Genomic DNA, 20,366 nt, shown 5'->3' with positions numbered 1-20,366 from the left:
GTTCTTTTCGTGAATCGCTACTGCGGAAATTTAGAGAACCAGCATTTGAGGCTGACTGCAGTACAATTTTACTGCCGCCAACTTACATTTCGCGGAAAGACCACAAAAATAAGACAAGAGAGATTAGGGCTCCTACAGAGGCATATAGGCAGTCATAGTTGTGGTATGAGGTACCCTCCGCCACGCACCGTATGGTGGTATGGCGGAGTATGTATGTAGATGTAGATCCTGAAACAAGATGACACTAAGCAGATGGTCTACTCGAGTATCAACACGATAAGACAGCTATACAAGAAGTGTTCCTCCAAAAGTATGCGACCTCTGACGACTACACGTTGAGGTCACAAAAGTCATGCGACACCTCCTAACATCATATCGGATCTCCCCCGGCGTAGTGGAGCAGCACGACATGGCATGGACTCAACAAGTCGTTGAAAGTTCCCTGCAAGTACACTACTGGCCATTAAAATTGCTACAGCAAAAAGAAATACAGATGATAAACGGGTATTCATTGGACAAATATATTATACTAGAACTGACATGTGATTACATTTTCACGCAATTGGGGTCCATAGATCCTGAGAAATCAGTACCCAGAACAACCACCTCTGGCCGTAATGACGGCCTTGATACGCCTAGGCATTGAGTCAAACAGAGCTTGGATGGCGCGTACAGGTACAGCTGCCCATTTAGCTTCAACACGATACCACAGTTCATCAAGAGTAGTGACTGGCGTATTGTGACGAGCCAGTTGCTCGGCCACCATAGACCAGACGTCTTCAACTGGTGAGAGATCTGGAGAATGTGCTGTCCAGGGCAGCAGTCGAAAATTGTCTGTATCCAGAAAGGGCCGTACAGGACCTGCAACGTGCGGTCGTGCATTATCCTGATGAAATGTAGGGTTTCGCAGGGATCGAATGAATGGTACAGCCACTGGTCGTAACACATCTGAAGTGTAACGTCCACTGTTCAGAGTGGCGTCAATGCGAACAAGAGGTGACCGAGACGTGTAACCAATGGCACCCCGTACCATCACGCCGGGTGATACACCAGTATCGCGATGACGAATACACGCTTCTATTGTGCGTTTACCGCGATGTCGCCAAAAACGGATGCGACTATCGTGATGCTGTAAACAGAACCTGGATTCATCCGAAAAAATGACGTTTTGCCATTCGTGCACCCAGGTTCGTCGTCGAGTACACCATCGCAGGCGCTCCTGTTTGTGATGCAGCGTCAAGGGTAACCACAGCCACGGTGTCCGAGCTCATAGTCCGTGCTGCTGCAAACGTCGTCGAACTGTTGGTGCAGATGGTTGTTGTCTTGCAAACGTCCACATCTGTTGACTCAGGGATCGAGACGTGGCTGCACGATCCGGTACAGCCATGCGGATAAGATGCCTGTCATCTCGACTGATAGTGATACGAGGCCGTTGGGATCCGGCACGGCGTTCCGTATTACCCTCCTGAACCCACCGATTCCATATTCTGCTAACAGTCACTGGATCTCGACCAGTGCGAGCAGCAATGTCGCGATACGATAAACCGCAATCGCAATAGGCGGAAACGTGATGGTACGCATTTCCCCTCCTTACATGAGGCAATACAACAAGGTTTCACCAGGCAACGCCTGTCAACTGCTGTTTGTGTATGAGAAATCGGTTGGAAACTTTCCTCATGTCAGCACGTTGTAGGTGTCGCCACCGGTGCCAACCTTGAGTGAATGCTCTGAAAAGCTAATAATTTGCATATCACAGCATCTTCTTCCTGTCGGTTAAATTTCTCGTCTGTAGCACGTCATCTTTCTTGGTGTAGCAATTTTAATGGCCAGTGGTGTAATATTGCTGTCTTTACAGCCGACCATAATTGCGAAAGAATTGCGTGTGCAGGATTTTGTGCACGAGCTGACCTCTCCATTATGTCGCATAAATGTTCGATGGGTTTCATGTTAGGTGATACGGGTGACCAAACCATTAGCTCGAACTGTCGGATATGTTCTTCAAAGCAGTCACGAACAACTGTGGCTTGGTGACATAGCGCATTGTCATCCATAAAAATTCCATCGTTGTCTTGGAACATGAAGGCCATGAAAAAAAAGTGGTTCAAATCTCTCTGAGCACTATGGGACTGAACTGCTGAGGTCATCAGTCCCCTAGAACTTAGAACTAGTTAAACCTAACTAACCTAAGGACATCACCAACATCCATGCCCGAGGCAGGATTCGAACCTGCGACCGTAGCGCTCTTGCGGTTCCAGACTGCAGCGCCTTTAACTGCACGGCTACTTCGGCCGGCCGAAGCCCATGAATGGCTGCAAATTCTCCAAGTAGCCTAATGCAACCATTCCCAGTCCACCCCACCCGAGAGGCAACTTTAAAATTTCAAATCGTTTATATATTGTAAACAGCAACGGTGCTATCACACTTCCCTGTGGTACTCCGGATATTACCTTTACATCTGTCGATTTAGTTCCGTTAAGAGTGACGTGTTGAGTTCTATGTGCAAGAAAGTCTCGAATCCAATCGCAGGTCGGCTGCGATACTCCGTAAGCTCGTAGTTTATTCATTAAACGACAATGCGGGACGGTCTGAACGCCTTACTGAACTCAAGGAACACGGCATCAGCCTGAGAGCCATTGTCCACTGCTCTGCGGATCTCACGGGAGAAGAGAGCGAGCTGAGTTCCTCTGAGAAGTGGCCGACCTACTTCACTTAACGACCGAGAGCAGCGGCGTTTGCGTACATTTGTCGGTGCTGACAGACAAGCAACACTGCCTGAAATAACGGCAGAAATCAATGTGGGACGCACGTTTCACAGGATCTCTGTTCGCGGAACCCATGTTCATTTTCGAAGAACGTCATAATTCTTGAGCAAAAACATGTTCCATAATTGTACAACAGATTGGCGTCAACGATATAGGTCTATAGGTTGTGTGGATCTGTGTTACAGCATTTGTTAAAAACGGCAATGACTTGCGCTTGTTACCAATCGTCAGGTTCCTTTTGTGCACGAGCGCGACCTGAGCTCTCCACTGTGTCCCATAAATATTCGATGGGATACATGTCGGGCTACCTGGGTGGGGAAATCATACTGTCTAAATGTTCCGAACGCTCTGCAGAATAACCGCGAACAGCTGTAGCCTGGATTGACGATGTAAAGTCCTTTAATGGCTGCAAATGGTCTCGTATCAGTTGAACATAACCATATCCAGTCAATGATCAATTCAGTTAGACCAGATAACCCAGTCTGTCCAATATAAACGCACGCCCACACCATTATGGAGCCACCACCAGCTTGCTGCACAGTGCCGTGTTGACAACCTGGGTCCAGCCATCTAGAACGGAAGTATGGATTCATCCGACCAGTGAACGGTTTTCCAGTCGTCTGGGGTCCCACCGATATGGTCGCGAACGCAGGAGAGGTGCTGCAGGCGACCTCGTGCTGTTAGCAAATGCGTCGGTCGTCTGCTGCCACAACCCATTAACGCCAAATTGCGCCGCTCTGTCCTAACGGATACGTTCGTCGTACGTCCCACATTGATTTCTGCGGTTATCTCAGGCAGTGTTGCTTGTCTGTTAGCACCGACAACTCTATGCAATCGCCGCTGCTCTCGGTCGTTAAGTGAAGTCCGTCGGCCACTGCGTTATCTTTGGTGAGAGGTAATGCCTGAAATTCGGTGCTCTCACCACGCTCTTGACCCTGTCGATCTCGCAATACTGGAATCCCATAACGATTTCCGAAATGGAACGTCGCTCAAAGCCTGTTAGTTGCCGTCGTGCGGTCATAATCACGTCGGAAACGTTTTCTCATGAATGAGCTGAGTAGAAATGTCAGCTCCGCCAATGCACTGCCTTTTTATACCTTGTATGTGCGATACTACCGCCATCTCTATATATGTATACCAGTATCCCATGAATCACGTCGCCTCAAAAAAAAGTTCAAATGGGTGTGAAATGTTATGGGACTTAACTGCTAAGGTCATCAGTCGCTAAGCGTACACACTACTTAACCTAAGTTACAAACTCACACACACCCATGCTCGAACCTCCGCCGGGACCAGCCGCACAGTCTATGACTGCAGTGCCCCGACCGCTCGGCTAATCCCGCGCGGTTTACGTCGCTTCAGTGTATATCATATGTTCACACTGAAGAGCCACAGAAACTGGCACACCTGCCTAACATCGTGTAGGGCTCCCACAAGCAAGCCGAAGTGCTGAAACACGGCATGGCATGGACTTGACTAATGTCTGAAGTTGCGCCGGAGCGAAATGACACCATGAATCATGAGTCCTGCAGGGCTGTTGATAAATCCGTTAGATGTTAGATTCATGGTGCCATTTCCCTCCAGCGCAACTTCAGACATTAGTCGAGTCCATGCCATCCCGTCTGGCAGCACTTCCGCTTGCTCGTGGGAGCCCTTGGTTCAAATGGTTCAAATGGCTCTGAGCACTATGGGACTTAACATCTATGGTCATCAGTCCCCTAGAACTTAGAACTACTTAAACCTATCTAACCTAAGGACAGCACACAACACCTAGTCATTACGAGGCAGAGAAAAATCCCTGACCCCGCCAGCAATCGAACCCGGGAACCCGGGCGCGGGAAGCGGTGGGAGCCCTACACGATGTTATGCAGGTGTGCTAGTTTCTGTGGCTCTTCAGTGTACACATATGATATACACTGAGGCGACGTAATTCATGGAATAGCGGTATGCAGATATACAGGCGGCGGTAGTATCGCATATATAGGGCAGTGCATTTGCGGAGCTGACATTCATGCTCAGCTCATCCATGAGTAAATGTTACCGACGTGATTATGACCGAACGACGGGAACTAACAGACTTTGAGCGCGGAATGGTACTTGTAGCTACATACATGCGACTTTCCATTTCGGAAACCGTTATGGGAATTCAATATTCCGAAAGCCACATGGTCAAGAGCACGCCGAGAATAACAAATTTCAGACAATGCGTCTCAGCACCGATAACCGAGAGCAGCGGCGATTGCATAGAGTTGTAGGTGCTAACAGACAAGCAACACTGCCTGAGATAACCGCAGAAATCAGTGTGGGACGTACGACGAACGTATCCGTTAGGACAGTACGGCGAAAATCTGGCGCCAACGGGCTGTGGCAGCAGACGACCGACGCGAGTGCCTTTCTAACAGCCTCCAGCGCCTCTCCTGGGCTCGCGACCGTATCAGCTGGACCCCAGACGACTGGAAAACCGTCCACTGGTCAGATGAATCCGTACTTCCGTCCTAGATGGCTGGACCCAGGTTGTCAACACGGCACTGTGCAAGCTGGTGGTGGCTCCATAACGGTATGGGCGTGCGTTTACATTTGACAGACTGGGTTATCTGGTCCAACCGAACCGATCATTGACTGGATATGGTTATGTTCAACTGCTAGGGGACCATTTGCAGCTATTCAAGGACTTTACATTGTCAGTCCAGGCTACAGATGTTCGCGGTTATTCTGCAGAGCGTTCCGAACATTTAGAGAGTATGATTTCCCCACCCAGGTAGCCCGACATGTATCCCATCGAATATTTATGGGACACAGTGGAGAGCTCAGGTCGCGCTCGTGCACAAAAGGAACCTGATGATTGGTAAAAAGCGCAAGTCATTTCCGTTTTTAACAAATTCCGTAACACAGATCCACACAACCTATAGACCTATATCGTTGACAACAATCTCTTGTACAATTATGGAACATGTTTTTGCTCAAGAATTATGACGTTCTTCGAGAATGAACATGGGATCCTGTGAAACGTGCGTCCCACATTGATTTCTGCCGTTATTTCACGCTGTGTTGCTTGTCTGTCAGCACTGACAAATGTACGCAAACGCCGCTGCTCTCGGTCGTTAAGTGAAGTAGGTCGGCCACTTCCCAGAGGAACTCAGCTCGCTCTGTTCCCCCGTGAGGTCCACAGCGCAGTGGACAACGGCTCGCAGGCTGATGCCGTGTTCCTTGATTTCAGTCAGGCATTTGACACCGTCCCGCATTGCCGTCAAATGAAAAAAAAAAAAAAAAAAAAAAATACGAGCTTACGGAGTATCGGAGCCGACCTGCGATTGGATTCAAGATTTTCTTGCAGTCACGACGCTCTTAACGGAGCTAAGTCGACAGATGTAAACGTAATATCCGGAGTACCACAGGGAAGTGTGACAGCACCATTGCTGTTTACAATATATAAACGATTTGAAATTTTAAAGTTGCCTCCCGTCGCATCCGCAGGGGGTTGGGGGAGAGGACTAATTTTAACACCAGCAGACGTCCCCCTCGAAAATAATCAACTATGGATTCTACACGTTTTTTTTGTACGAAGCTCATTTTTCGAGTTATTCTGGTTTGTCAACTTAAAATTTACACCCTGTATTTTATGGCCTACATTGGATCACATTAGTCAATATTATGAATTAGGTTCTTCTGTTTTTTGTTGGCCCAATACTTTATTCTTTCAGATCGTGCCCGTCTGTCCTAATCTGAAACCGCTCTTCCCCTTCTCTGTTAATTTTTATTGGTAGTGTGATATGTTTTTCCTGAAGTATCGTGAGCGCATCTGTCTTGCCTTTCAAATCCTCCATCGTAATCTGTAATTTCATCATGTCTTCCTCGATCTCTGCGATCCATCTAATGCCTCTCTTACTATTCTGTATAACTTCTCAATTATTCTCGTTCTAATTCTATTTTCTGTTGTCCTCATCAAATCTCCTAGGAAAGAGATCCGCTGATTGTATTTCTTTATAATGCAACTAAATCGATAGATGTTAAGGTGATATCCGGAATATCAGAGGTAAGTGTGATAGGATATAAATGATCTAGTAGAAAGTGTCGGATGCTCTTTAAGGCTATTCGCAAGTGTTGCAGTTGTTTATACCAAAGTAACAACGGCAGAAGATAGTAAGAATTTGCAGAACGACCTGCAGAGAATCGATGAATCGTGCAGACTCTGTCAGTTGATCCTGAACGTAAATAAATGTAACTTATTGCGCATATATAGGAAAAGAAATCCAGTACTTTAGAGCTACACTACTGATGTCAAACATCTTGAGACAGAGTCTGCCGTAAAATATCTAGGCGTAACTATCCAGAGCCACCTTTAGTGGAATGCCCATATAAAACCAGTAATGGGAAAAGCAGACACTGGACTCAGATTCATCGGAAGAATCTTAAGGAAATGTAACTCATCCACGAAAAAAGTGTTCGCCAGATTCTTGAGTACTGTTCATCTATCTGGGATCTCTATTAGACAAGACTGATAGAGGAGATAGAGAAGATCCAAAGAAGAGCGGCGCGTTTCGTCACGGAATCGCTCAGCTGGCGAGAGAGCGTTACGGAGATGCTGAACAAACTTCACTGGCAGACGTTACAAGAGTGGCCTTGTGCATCACGGACACATTTACTATTGAAATTTCGGGACTGCACTTTTCAGGTGGAGTCAGACATCATATTACTCCCACCCACATCCATCTCGCGTACTGACCATGAGGAGAAAATTCGAGAAATTAGAGGCAATTCAGAGGCTTAACGACAATCCGCACTATTCCCGAGTGGAACAGGGTTGGAGGGGTCAGATAGTGGTACCGAAAATGCCCTCCGCCACACACCATTAGGTGGCTTGCGGAGTATGATGTAGATGATGTAGGTCCTGCACCGGCAACATCTCCGCAATTATGGACGGCTATAGAGCCAGCATTGCTCAGTATTTCTCAAGGGAATTTCCAGCGATTTGTGGAGTCTATGCCATGTCTACTTGCTGTATTACGCCGGGCGAAATGACGTCCGACAGGATATGGAGAGGTGTCCCATGTCTTTCGTCACCTCAGTGTAATTCATTGCCTGTATGCTTTAGACGGACATCTATTCCCTTCCATGTTACATCCTTTACCGACTCATCTTTCTATTCCTTATGGTCTCCACTGCACAAAAATTCGTTTCCACGCACCACATCAATGAATCTTTCTCCATATTCCTCTCTTTGACACACTTTTCCGCCGCAGTCTCTGTAGGATTTCACCATCCGCTGGCTGCTTGCTCCCTGTTTGGGCAAGCCAAGTTTCCTAGTATACTGCTACACTCTTTTTCTTCCACTTTAAGCAGCTTACTTGTTCGATGTTTGCAGCCGTATCACGTTGACTTCTTGATCCGATATTTCGGCAGGCAATCGTCCAGCTATCTTCAGGTGAGTGTCCGTCACTGGAGACTGCAAATTCCCGGAGTCAACTTGACAGCAAGAAATTAGCGCAAAAGCGCATGCGCATTGGCGTCTGTGAGAGGAGCGTCCTGTATCGAAACCCGCGCCCTCTGGAGCTACTGTTCTGTGTGTGGAGCGCAGGCGCATGCGTAAAGGTGAAAACTACACGTCCGCCCTCCGTCGGAATGCGCGCCCGCGTAGCTGAAAACAGACGTCAGATGTCGCCAGACGTGTCATTATGAATAAACTGTCGGCTATCAGATGATGTTAGAGAGACCACCGGGTCCCAAGCCTTGTCCAGTTCAATTTTTTTCTTTTTTTTCCTTTATTGAGGTTCGATTCCCCCTAAAGGGGGCGGGCTGGCAGCAGCTTATTACGCCGCTCTTCAGCCTACAGAATTTGTTTTAAAAAGATGAAGATAATAAAAAATAATAACAGTTGGCGATAAAATCGGTGACTTAAAGGTAAAAGGGCAGAAAATTCTGGAGCGTAAAACATAAAACACAGGGTGGATGATGCTAATAAAATACACACGAAGCAGAAAAATAATAGACAGACAATTAAAAAACACAGCGACAGTCTGTTCTGTTCGCAAGAGATATAAAAAGCAAACCCAGCGACAGCATGATTTCTGTTCGCAACACTGTGGAAAAACGCACAACACTGAACAGTCACTTAAACACTGCGCTAAAAGTTGGCACAAATATGACATACCACACCCGAGAGCAGGTGGGGGGAAACTGATCAGATGACGGGAAAAAAGGGGGGGGAAGCAGAGGAAAAGTGAAGGGGGAGGGGGGGAAAGGAGCCAATGGAAGAGGAGGATCCATAAGAGGGGTGGGGGGTGCTGAGCAGACGTGCCAGGGAGTGGGGAAGGCAGAGGAGGGGAGTACAAAAGGACTCGGAGGGGGGGGAGAAAGGAGATAGGGAGAGGATAGGCGGGGAGAAAACACAGGATGGAAGGGGGGAGGAAGAGGGAGCCCAGGGAAAGGACGGAGGAAAGGAGGGGGGTGAGGATCAGAGTTGATAGGAAGGATAAATGGAGGGAGAGAGGGCATCATCTGGGAGGGGGAGTTGACGGAAGCCACCTTGGGAAAGGAGATGGAGGTTGTAGAGATGGAGGGTAGGGGGGGACACAACGGGGAAGACGTGGCAGGGGGCGAGGATGGGAGAGGAGAGGAGCAACCAGGGGGTGAGGGGGTTCAAGACGGCGGGAGGTGTAGAGGATGCGGATATGTTCGAGGAATAGGAGCAGATGGGGGAAAGGAATGAGATCATAGAGGATCCGCGTGGGGGACGGGAGGCGTAAACGGACGGCGAGGCGGAGTGCATGACGCTCAAGGATCTGGAGGGACTGATAGAATTTGGGGGGGGCAGATATCCAGGCAGGACTGGCATAACAGAGGATGGGACGGATGAAGGATTTGTAGGCGTGGAGGATGGTAGAGGGGTGCAACCCCCATGTCCGGCCAGAGAGGAGTTTGAGGAGTCGGAGGCGGTTGTGGGCTTTGGATGGGATGGAGCGGAGATGAGGGATCCAGGTGAGGTGACAGTCAATGGTGAGGCCAAGGTTGTCCAGTTCAAAACCGCCATCACGATTTATAAGATATTGAGTCACGAAAATCTTGGCCCCAGCGAAAACTTTTTGGGATTCAGTAATCAAAGAATCTGTGGAGACACGCCTAGCGCAATATCTTGTAAATAGTGATGGCGGTTTTCAACTGGACAAGGCTTGGGACCCGGTAATCTCTCCAATTTCCTGAGAGAGAAGACATTTTATTCATAATGACACGTCTGGCGACATCTCACGTCTGTTTCTAGCAACGCGAGCGCGCATTCCGACAGAGGGCGGACATGTAGTTTTCACTTTTACCCATGCGCCTGCGCGCCACAGATAGAACAGTAGCTCCGGAGGGCGCGGATTTCGATAGAGGACGCTCCTGTGACGGAGGCCAAAACGCATGCGTTTTCGAGCCAGTTTTTTGCTATCAAGTTGACTCCGGGAACTTGCAGTCTGCAGTGACGGACACTCACCTGAAGATAGCTGGACAACTGCCAGCCGAAATATCGGGGCAAGAAATCAACGTGATCCGGCTGCAATCCCGAAATCTCATCGAACATTCAGTACGCTGGGAAAACTTAGAGAATCACAGAAGATTACGTGTTCATAATTGTTGACCTGGAGGAAGCTGTAGAGAGCAGAAAGCTGTAGCGGGAGGGAGAGATGGAAACAGATCATACTAATAATTGAGGACGACGGATTCGTAAAAACAGGGATCATAGAATGGTATAAAGTGTTAAATCCTCCAGAACAGGCCATGAAGGCCCTACGGTACCGACCGGCCGCCGTGTCATCCTCAGACCACAGGCGTCACTGGATGCGGATATGGAGGGTCATGTGGTCAGCACACCGCTCTCCCGGCCGTATGTCAGTTTCCGAGACCGGAGCCGCCACTTCTCAGTCAAGCAGCTCCTCAGTTTTGCCTCACAAGGGCTGGGTGCACCCCGCTTGCCAACAGCGCACGGCGGACCGGATGGTCACCCATGCAAGTGCTAGCCCAGCCCGACAGCGCTTAACTTCGGTGGTTTGCCGGGATACTAAAATTTAGACTTTCACGGCCGGAAACGTCATGTCCATTATAACTATCCGGGCTGTTATGCCGTGGTCGGTTGATGAATTCTGCGTCAATTCCCAACGTTTCGTCCCAGTCTGCTGGAGACATCTTCAAGGGGGTCTGTAGCTCGATGGAAGGTGCAACACACCCACTGGATCGCTACTGACTGCCGCTAAATTCCTGACGTCACGTGTTTTGGAGACGTCAGTGCAATTGGCCGCTGTCCGTCGCCGTCGATCGCCGTTGCCATCTCCCAGTAGTGGACGAGTGGTACACATCTTCTTCAACGCCGGCACCCATATACCGTTTAATTTCACGCCCTCCTCCTTTCGGTTGAAATTATTAGGGTCTTTAGCGATTTCGATTGCCTCCCTGTAGAGCCTTTCGTAATACCCGCTTGTGGCCGCTAGTACTTGCGTCTCCTCGAAACGAATATGGTGGTTCCCTGGCTGGAAAGCATGCTCCGCAACAGCTGATCGTTCCGTTTCTCCTCTTCTGCAATTTCCCTTGTGCTCTTCCAAACGTTTTGAAACAGTTCTTTTAGTGGCACTCATGTGAACATCTCCACAGCTGCCTGGGATCCTATACACACCAGCGAGCGTCCTTGGCAGGCTTAAGGAGGGTAGAACGTCAAACGGGCCGACTTGGAGCAGGAGAGGCACCACAGGACATTTTAATTTCCACTATCTATACTTTTACAAGTAAATTCATAAAACGTTGTCAGCATGACTAGGAGGGATTCAGGATTCACACTCGTAGCAGCGGAAGTTCAAAAACATAACAAATTTTTTTTTTACATGTGAAATTTCATCATTTTTTCACTTACTATTGGCTGCATTTGTTGCTATAGGTACACTTTTCTTCATAAGTAAGAGAGACTGCTCGATGAATTTTGCACAGCATACAAACCATACTTACAGGTGTCTGAAACTCTAGAATCTATTTAATTTATGAAAAAATGAATGAGCTGTTACGTTTTAAACTTTATGTTTAGAAAAAAATCAAATTTTGTAGATAATTATCTCAATTTTTACCACAGTTTTTAATAGATTTGGAAAATTCTAGAGCTTCATACAGCTGTAAGTATGGTTGTATGCTGTGCAAAATACATCAAAGAATCACTCTTACTTGTGAAGAAAAATGTACCTATAGCAACAAATGCAGCCAACAGAAAGCGAGAAAATGATGAAATTCCATATCTAAAAAAATTTTATTTTGTTATGTTGTTGCACCTCCACTGCTATGAGTGTGAATCCTGAATCCTTCCTGGTCATGCTGACAAGGTTTCATGAATTTATTTGTAAAAGTATAGACAGTAGAAAATAAAATGTCCTGTGGTGCCTCTCCTGCTCCAAGTTGGCCCGTTTGACGTCCTACCCCCCTTAAGGTATTCCTGTATCTTCCTGCTGGGTTTGTAAATTACGGCCGGTCGGAGTGGCCGAGCGGTTCTAGGCGCTACAGTCTGGAACTGCGCGACCGCTACGGTCGCATGTTCGAATCCTGCCTCGGGCATCGATGTGTGTGATGTCCTTAGGTTAGTTAGGTTTAAGTAGTTCTAGGGGACTGATGACCTCAGAAGTTAAGTCCCATAGTGCGCAGAGCCTTTTTTTGTGAATTACGGTAATATTCCGCTTCGTCAAGATCCTCCGTATTCTTTCCGTTACATTTTAAACCAACGGCAGGAAAACCTTAGATTCTGCAGTAGGCTGTACGTCACTATGGTTTCTGCGTGACTGTCTCAACGCAAGTTTTATTTCGGCGGACGAATATCCGTTCTTCATTAGTGCATTGTGGAGATGTTCCATCTCAGCGTTGAGTAACTCGGGTTCACAAATATTTCTAGCTCTGTCCGCTAACGTCTTGAGAACACCCAGCTTCTGTTGTGGGTGGTGGTTCGAATCCCGGTGCAAATAACCGTCCGTGTGCGTGAGTTTGTGGTTTACTGACAAGGGAACCTCCCCATCGCACCCCCCTCAGATTTAGTTATAAGTTAGCACAGTGGATAGGCCTTGAGAAACTGGACACAGATCAATCGAGAAAACAGGAAGAAGTTTTGTGGAACTATGAAAAAATAAGTAAAATATACAAACTGAGTAGTCCATGTGCAAGATAGGCAACATGAAGGAGAGTCTGAGGTCAGGAGCGCCGTGGTCCCGTGGTTAGCGTGAGCAGCTGCGGAACGAGTGGTCCTTGGTTCAAGTCTTCCCTCGAGTGAAAAGTTGACGTTTTTTATTTTCGCAAAGTTATGATCTGTCCGTTCGTTCATTGACGTCTCTGTTCACTATAATAAGTTTAGTGTCTGTGTTTTGCGACAGCACTGCAAAACCGTGCGATTGTTATTGAAGTCGCGAGCTATATTTGCTGGATTCATATTGCTCACGGAATACATCTCACGTATTTAATGCACACTCGTCCAAAGTAGCGAACAGTCAACTGCCAGCCAGGGAGCCTCGTTGGCAGGAATACTCTCTCTTCCGTGATCTGTAGTCGACTGACGTCGTGTGTTTCAATGTTTGTTTAGGTGTAGCGTCCCCATACTACGGCGCAGTTACCTCGCATCGGACGGACGGACGGACAATAATTGTCTGAAAATAAAAAAATTAAACTTTTCACTCGAGGGAAGACTTGAACCAAGGACCTCTCGTTCCGCAGCTGCTCACGCTAACCACGGGACCACGGCGCTCCTGAGCTCGGACTCTCCTTCATGTTGGCTATCTTGCACATGGACTACTCGGTTTGTATATTTTGCTTATTTTTTTCATAGTTCCACACAACTTCTTCCTGATTTCTCGATTGATCTACACTCCTGGAAATTGAAATAAGAACACCGCGAATTCATTGTCCCAGGAAGGGGAAACTTTATTGACACATTCCTGGGGTCAGATACATAACATGATCACACTGACAGAACCACAGGCACATAGACACAGGCAACAGAGCATGCACAATGTCGGCACTAGTACAGTGTATATCCACCTTTCGCAGCAATGCAGGATGCTATTCTCCCATGGAGACGATCGTAGAGATGCTGGATGTAGTCCTGTGGAACGGCTTGCCATGCCATTTCCACCTGGCGCCTCAGTTGGACCAGCGTTCGTGCTGGACGTGCAGACCGCGTGAGACGACGCTTCATCCAGTCCCAAACATGCTCAATGGGGGACAGATCCGGAGATCTTGCTGCCCAGGGTAGTTGACTTACACCTTCTAGAGCACGTTGGGTGGCACGGGATACATGCGGACGTGCATTGTCCTGTTGGAACAGCAAGTTCCCTTGCCGGTCTAGGAATGGTAGAACGATGGGTTCGATGACGGTTTGGATGTACCGTGCACTATTCAGTGTCCCCTCGACGATCACCAGTGGTGTACGGCCAGTGTAGGAGATCGCTCCCCACACCATGATGCCGGGTGTTGGCCCTGTGTGCCTCGGTCGTATGCAGTCCTGATTGTGGCGCTCACCTGCACGGCGCCAAACACGCATACGACCATCATTGGCACCAAGGCAGAAGCGACTCTCATCGCTGAAGACGACACGTCTCCATTCGTCCCTCCATTCACGGCTGTCGCGACACCACTGGAGGCGGGCTGCACGATGTTGGGGCGTGAGCGGAAGACGGCCTAACGGTGTGCGGGACCGTAGCCCAGCTTCATGGAGACGGTTGCGAATGGTCCTCGCCGATACCCCAGGAGCAACAGTGTCCCTAATTTGCTGGGAAGTGGCGGTGCGGTCCCCTACGGCACTGCGTAGGATCCTACGGTCTTGGCGTGCATCCGTGCGTCGCTGCGGTCCGGTCCCAGGTCGACGGGCACGTGCACCTTCCGCCGACCACTGGCGACAACATCGATGTACTGTGGAGACCTCACGCCCCACGTGTTGAGCAATTCGGCGGTACGTCCACCCGGCCTCCCGCATGCCCACTATACGCCCTCGCTCAAAGTCCGTCAACTGCACATACGGTTCACGTCCACGCTGTCGCGGCATGCTACCAGTGTTAAAGACTGCGATGGAGCTCCGTATGCCACGGCAAACTGGCTGACACTGACGGCGGCGGTGCACAAATGCTGCGCAGCTAGCGCCATTCGACGGCCAACACCGCGGTTCCTGGTGTGTCCGCTGTGCCGTGCGTGTGATCATTGCTTGTACAGCCCTCTCGCAGTGTCCGGAGCAAGTATGGTGGGTCTGACACACCGGTGTCAATGTGTTCTTTTTTCCATTTCCAGGAGTGTATTTTTCAAGGTCTATCCACTGTGCCAACTTATAACTAAATGCGAGGAGGGTGCGATGGGGAGGCCCAATCGACGTCAGCGGACAGCGGCCAATTGCACTGACGTTTTCAAAACACGTGACGTCACGCCTCGGCGCGGGTGCGCGCGGACACGGAATTTAGCGGCAGTCAGTAGCGAGCCAGTGGGTGTGTTGGACCTTCCGTCGAGCTACAGACCCTCTTGAGCATGTCCTACGCAGTCGGAGACGAAACGTTGGGAATTGACACAGAATTCATCAACCGACCACGGCATAACAGCCCGGATAATTATAATGGACTTGATCTTACGGGAACCGGTGTTAGCAATTTGGCAAGGCCAGTGGCCGTATAAAGTGTTGCTCATCCTGTATTTTAAAACCCAAACTCCAGTTCCCATCTGTCAACACTCCTTCGCACTCACTCTGTCCCTCTTGTGTTTCTATAGACAACCCAGAGGAGAGCTGAAGGTTTGGCCGGTGTATAAAAGTGAGAAGATGACCAGTTCATTTTTGAACAGAATGACGGAGTAGCAATGGGTAGTCCATTGTCACCCATAGTCGCCAATTTATTTATGGAGGACGTCGAGGACACGGCACTGAGGACTTCAGCTTTGCAACCAAGGTGCTTCTGGAGATACGTGGATGACATCTTTTTCGTATGGCCGCATGGACGCGATGCTCTTAACAGATTTTTGGACCACTTCAACTGTCTTCATTCCCGTATCAAATTTACTATAGAGGTTGAAAATGATGGGATGCTTCCATTTTTAGACGTTGTAAGAGGTCCGAGCAGGTGTAATTTCGATGTATCGCTCATGCGCTGCTTGCGATATGCAAGGTCTCTGACCAGAGAGCAGTGTTGACTGCAGTAGGAACTGTGTGTCAGTAGGAGTATGTTGTTGCTTGTCTGGAGTCTGCTCTGGTCTGGTCTGCTGTTATCGTGTTGGCTGCCTGGTCGCGGTGCAGCGATGCCGGAGCCTGAGTATTATTGTATAAGGTAAAAAAGCAGCCTCGCGCATATCTAGTAATGTCATCTCAAGTCCCATGTAAATGTTTTAAAAATGTCCTAATAATAATTTTTCTCATACAAAGTAATTTTTAATAAACAAAAAAAAAGTGTTACCTCCCCACAAAATTTTTTCTTATTTAGTGTAACCTCAAAACAGAAAAATTGCTAAACCTCTCAACAGTAAAAAATATAATTATGTCGTTCACATTGAGTGTGACGTCCGAACAAAAAAATAAATCCAGTAACCTGGTGATAATACAATGTAACTAACCTCTCAATTAAATTGTCGCTCACTTATGACTTTTCAATAATTGACTGTGAATTTAACCTGGTGAATTTTGGACGAGAGCAGTGCTGCGTCATGGCCCTGAGAGATCATTCTGAATAAAAAAGAGAAAAATTGTTACCTCAATGAAGTCGCCGGATAACGCATATATATATATATATATATATATATATATATATATATATATATATATATATATATATATATATATATGCTCTTACTATAAATTTTTCTAGCACAGCCCTGTGCAATGCTGGCCGATAGATTTGTCAATTATGAAAGGGAAACAACTGATTTTTCTTTTGCAATAATCGGGATGATGATGGATTGGAGAAATTAATAAACTCTTTAAATTGAAATGAATGGTTGTTAAAATTACTTTGTACGAAAAGGATTATTATTAGGACATTTTTAAAACATTTACATGGGACTTGAGATAACATTACTAGATATGCGCGAGGCTGCTTTTTACCTTATACAATAATATTCAGGCTCCGGCACCGCTGCACCGCGATCGGCCCAGCCAACACGATACACCAGACCAGACCAGAGCAGACTCCAGACTAGCAACAACTTACTGCTACAGCTAGACAGTTCCTACTGCAGTCAACACTGTTCTCTGGACAGAGACCTTGCATATACGCAGGCAGCGCGTGAGCGATACATCGAAATTACATCTGCTCGGACGTCTCACAACGTTATTGTTTATTAAAAACCAGATGGAACTTTGGGACACAGCGTTCACCGGAAGCCGACACTCACAGATTGGTATCTGCATCCTAAGAGTTGTCACCCATCACACCAACGCAGTGGCGTCCATAGGACTTTGGTACGGAGAGCACATGCCATTTCCGACGCGGACAGCTTATCCCAAGAACTTGAGCATCTGATGGCTGGTTTTAAGGAAAATGGATACACCGCGAAGCAGATTCGTCGGGCTATGGAGTTTGGACCATCTCCGGAGGTCTCCGAAGAGGAACATGGATCTGTGGCCTTTCTTCCTTATGCTGGAGGCTTATCGTTTAAGATTGGACGAATTTTAAGGAATTTCAACATTAAGAGTGTGTTCCGTTCACCTTCTAAGATTAGCCTCTGGCTCTGAGCACTATGGGTCTTCTGAGGTCATCAGTCGCCTAGAAAAAACTATTTAAACCTAACTAACCTAAGGACAGCACACACATCCATGCCCGAGGCAGGATTCGAACCTGCGACCGTAGCGGTCACGCGGTTCGAGACTGAAGCGCCTAGAACCGCACGGCCACATCGTCCGGCTCTAAGATTAGGGCACTGCTCGGCTCTGTGAAAGATGATTTGGGGCTTAGGAAACCCGGTGTGTACAAAATTCCGTGTCAGTGTGGGAAAGCTTACATTGGCCGTTCGATTCGCACAGTGCATGACAGGTGTGTGGAAGATCGCCGTCATACGAGGCTACAACAGCCGGAAAAATCGGCAGTAGCAGAACACTGCGTTAATGAGGGACACAGTATGAAATTTGATGAAACGGTGGTAGTTGCCAATATTTCCGACGAATGAAATTAGGTCGGCTGATAATTTAATCAACAGAGACAATGGGTTTCCTCTTAGCAAGACGTGGAATCCTGTATTATCTCGCATCAAAACTAAACGTTCTTCGGTGCGGCCTTGATTGCGATATATCGTTGCCAGCAGTGTTTCACTAAGGGCGGCGCCACCTCCCTGGTTTGGAAGTCAGAAACCGTGGCCGGCCGAAGTGGCCGTGCGGTTAAAGGCGCTGCAGTCTGGAACCGCAAGACCGCTACGGTCGCAGGTTCGAATCCTGCCTCGGGCATGGATGTTTGTGATGTCCTTAGGTTAGTTAGGTTTAACTAGTTCTAAGTTCTAGGGGACTGATAACCACAGCAGTTAAGTCCCATAGTGCTCAGAGCCATTTGAACCATTTTCAGAAACCGTGATGGGCGGCACATGCGCCGTGTACTGAACGGCGGCCTATACAGGGTGTTACAAAAAGGTACGGCCAAACTTTCAGGAAACATTCCTCGCACACAAATAAAGAAAATATGTTATGTGGACATGTGTCCGGAAACGCTTAATTTCCATGTTAGAACGCATTTTAGTTTCGTCAGTATGTACTGTACTTCCTCGATTCACCGCCAGTTGGCCCATTTGAAGGAAGGTAATGTTGACTTCGGTGCTTGTGTTGGCATGCGACTCATTCCTCTACAGTACTAGCATCGAGCACATCAGTACGTAGCATCAACAGGTTAGTGTTCATCACGAACGTGGTTTTGCAGTCAGTGCAATGTTTACAAATGCGGAGTTGGCAGATGCCCATTTGATGTATGGATTACCACGGGGCAATAGCCGTGGCGCGGTACGTTTGTATCGACACAGATTTCCAGAACGAAGGTGTCCCGACAGGAAGACGTTCGAAGCAATTGATCGGCGTCTTAGGGAGCACGGAACATTCCAGCCTATGACTCGCGACTGGGGAAGACCTAGAACGACGAGGACACCTGCAATGGACGAGGCAATTCTTCCTGCAGTTGACGATAACCCTAATGTCAGCGTCAGAGAAGTTGCTGCTGTACAAGGTAACGTTGACCACGTCACTGTATGGAGAGTGCTACGGGAGAACCAGTTGTTTCCGTGCCGTGTACAGCGTGTGCAGGCACTAGCAGCAGCTGATTGGCCTCCACGGGTACACTTCTGCGAATGGTTCATCCGACAATGTGTCAATCCTCATTTCAGTGCAAATGTTCTCTTTACGGATGAGGCTTCATTCCAACGTGATCAAATTGTAAATTTTCACAGTCAACATGTGTGGGCTGACGAGAATCCGCACGCAATTGTGCAATCACGTCATCAACACAGATTTTCTGTGAACGTTTGGGCAGGCATTGTTGGTGATGTCTCGATTGGGCCGCATGTTCTTCCACCTACGCTCAATGGAGCACGTTATCATGATTTCGTACGGGATACTCTACCTGTGCTGCTAGAACATGTGCCTTTACAAGTACGACACAACATGTGGTTCGTGCACCATGGAGCTCCTGCACATTTCAGTCGAAGTGTTCGTTCGCTTCTCAACAACAGATTCGGTGACCGAGGGATTGGTAGAGGCGGACCAATTCCTTGGACTCCGCGCTCTCCTGACCTCAACCCCCTCGGCTTTCATTTCAAATGGTTCAAATGGCTCTGAGCACTATGGGACTTAACATCTGAGGTCATCAGTCCCCTATACCTTAGAACTACTTAAACCTAACTAACCTAAGGACATCACACACATCCATGCCCGAGGCAGGACTCGAACCGGTGACCGTAGCGGTCGCACGGTTCCATACTCCAGCGCCTAGAACCGCTCGGCCACCAGCGGCCGGCGACTTTCATTTATGGGGGCATTTGAAAGCTCTTGTCTACGCAACCCCGGTACCAAATGTAGAGACTCTTCGTGCTCGTATTGTGGACGGCTGTGATACAATACGCCATTCTCCAGGGCTGCATCAGCGCATCAGGGATTCCATGCGACGGAGGGTGGATGCGTGTATCCTCGCTAACGGAGGACATTTTGAACATTTCCTGTAACAAAGTGTTTGAAGTCACGCTGGTGCATTCTGTTGCTGTGTGTTTCCATACCATGATTAATGTGATTTGAAGAGAAGTAATAAAATGAGCTCTAACATGAAAAGAATGCGTTTCCGGACACATGTCCACATAACATCTTTTCTTTATTTGTGTGTGAGGAATGTTTCCTGAAAGTTTGGCCGTACCTTTTTGTAACACCCTGTATAGGGCGTCGATTTGCAACCTGGCGTCAGTTCTCAGCACGACTCATCAACAGAAGCAGCATTTTCCTGAAGATGGCGACCAGTTGGATCGCCGAAACATCAGATCAAGATGATTTTAGGATCCGGCAGCAAACCCGAAGAGACTTTCAAGACGTCAGTTCTACTCATCTATCACGACTTAACCTCTTCTCCCAAAAGTTACGAATAATAATGGCGTCACTCTGTGTGTGTGCGCGTGTGTGTGTGTGTGTGCGCT

The sequence above is a fragment of the Schistocerca americana genome, chromosome 11 (genome assembly GCF_021461395.2).
Source record: "Schistocerca americana isolate TAMUIC-IGC-003095 chromosome 11, iqSchAmer2.1, whole genome shotgun sequence".
Lineage (NCBI taxonomy): Eukaryota > Metazoa > Arthropoda > Insecta > Orthoptera > Acrididae > Schistocerca > Schistocerca americana.
The sequence above is the reverse complement of the archived record's forward strand: the minus strand, read 5'-3'. Positions refer to the sequence as shown.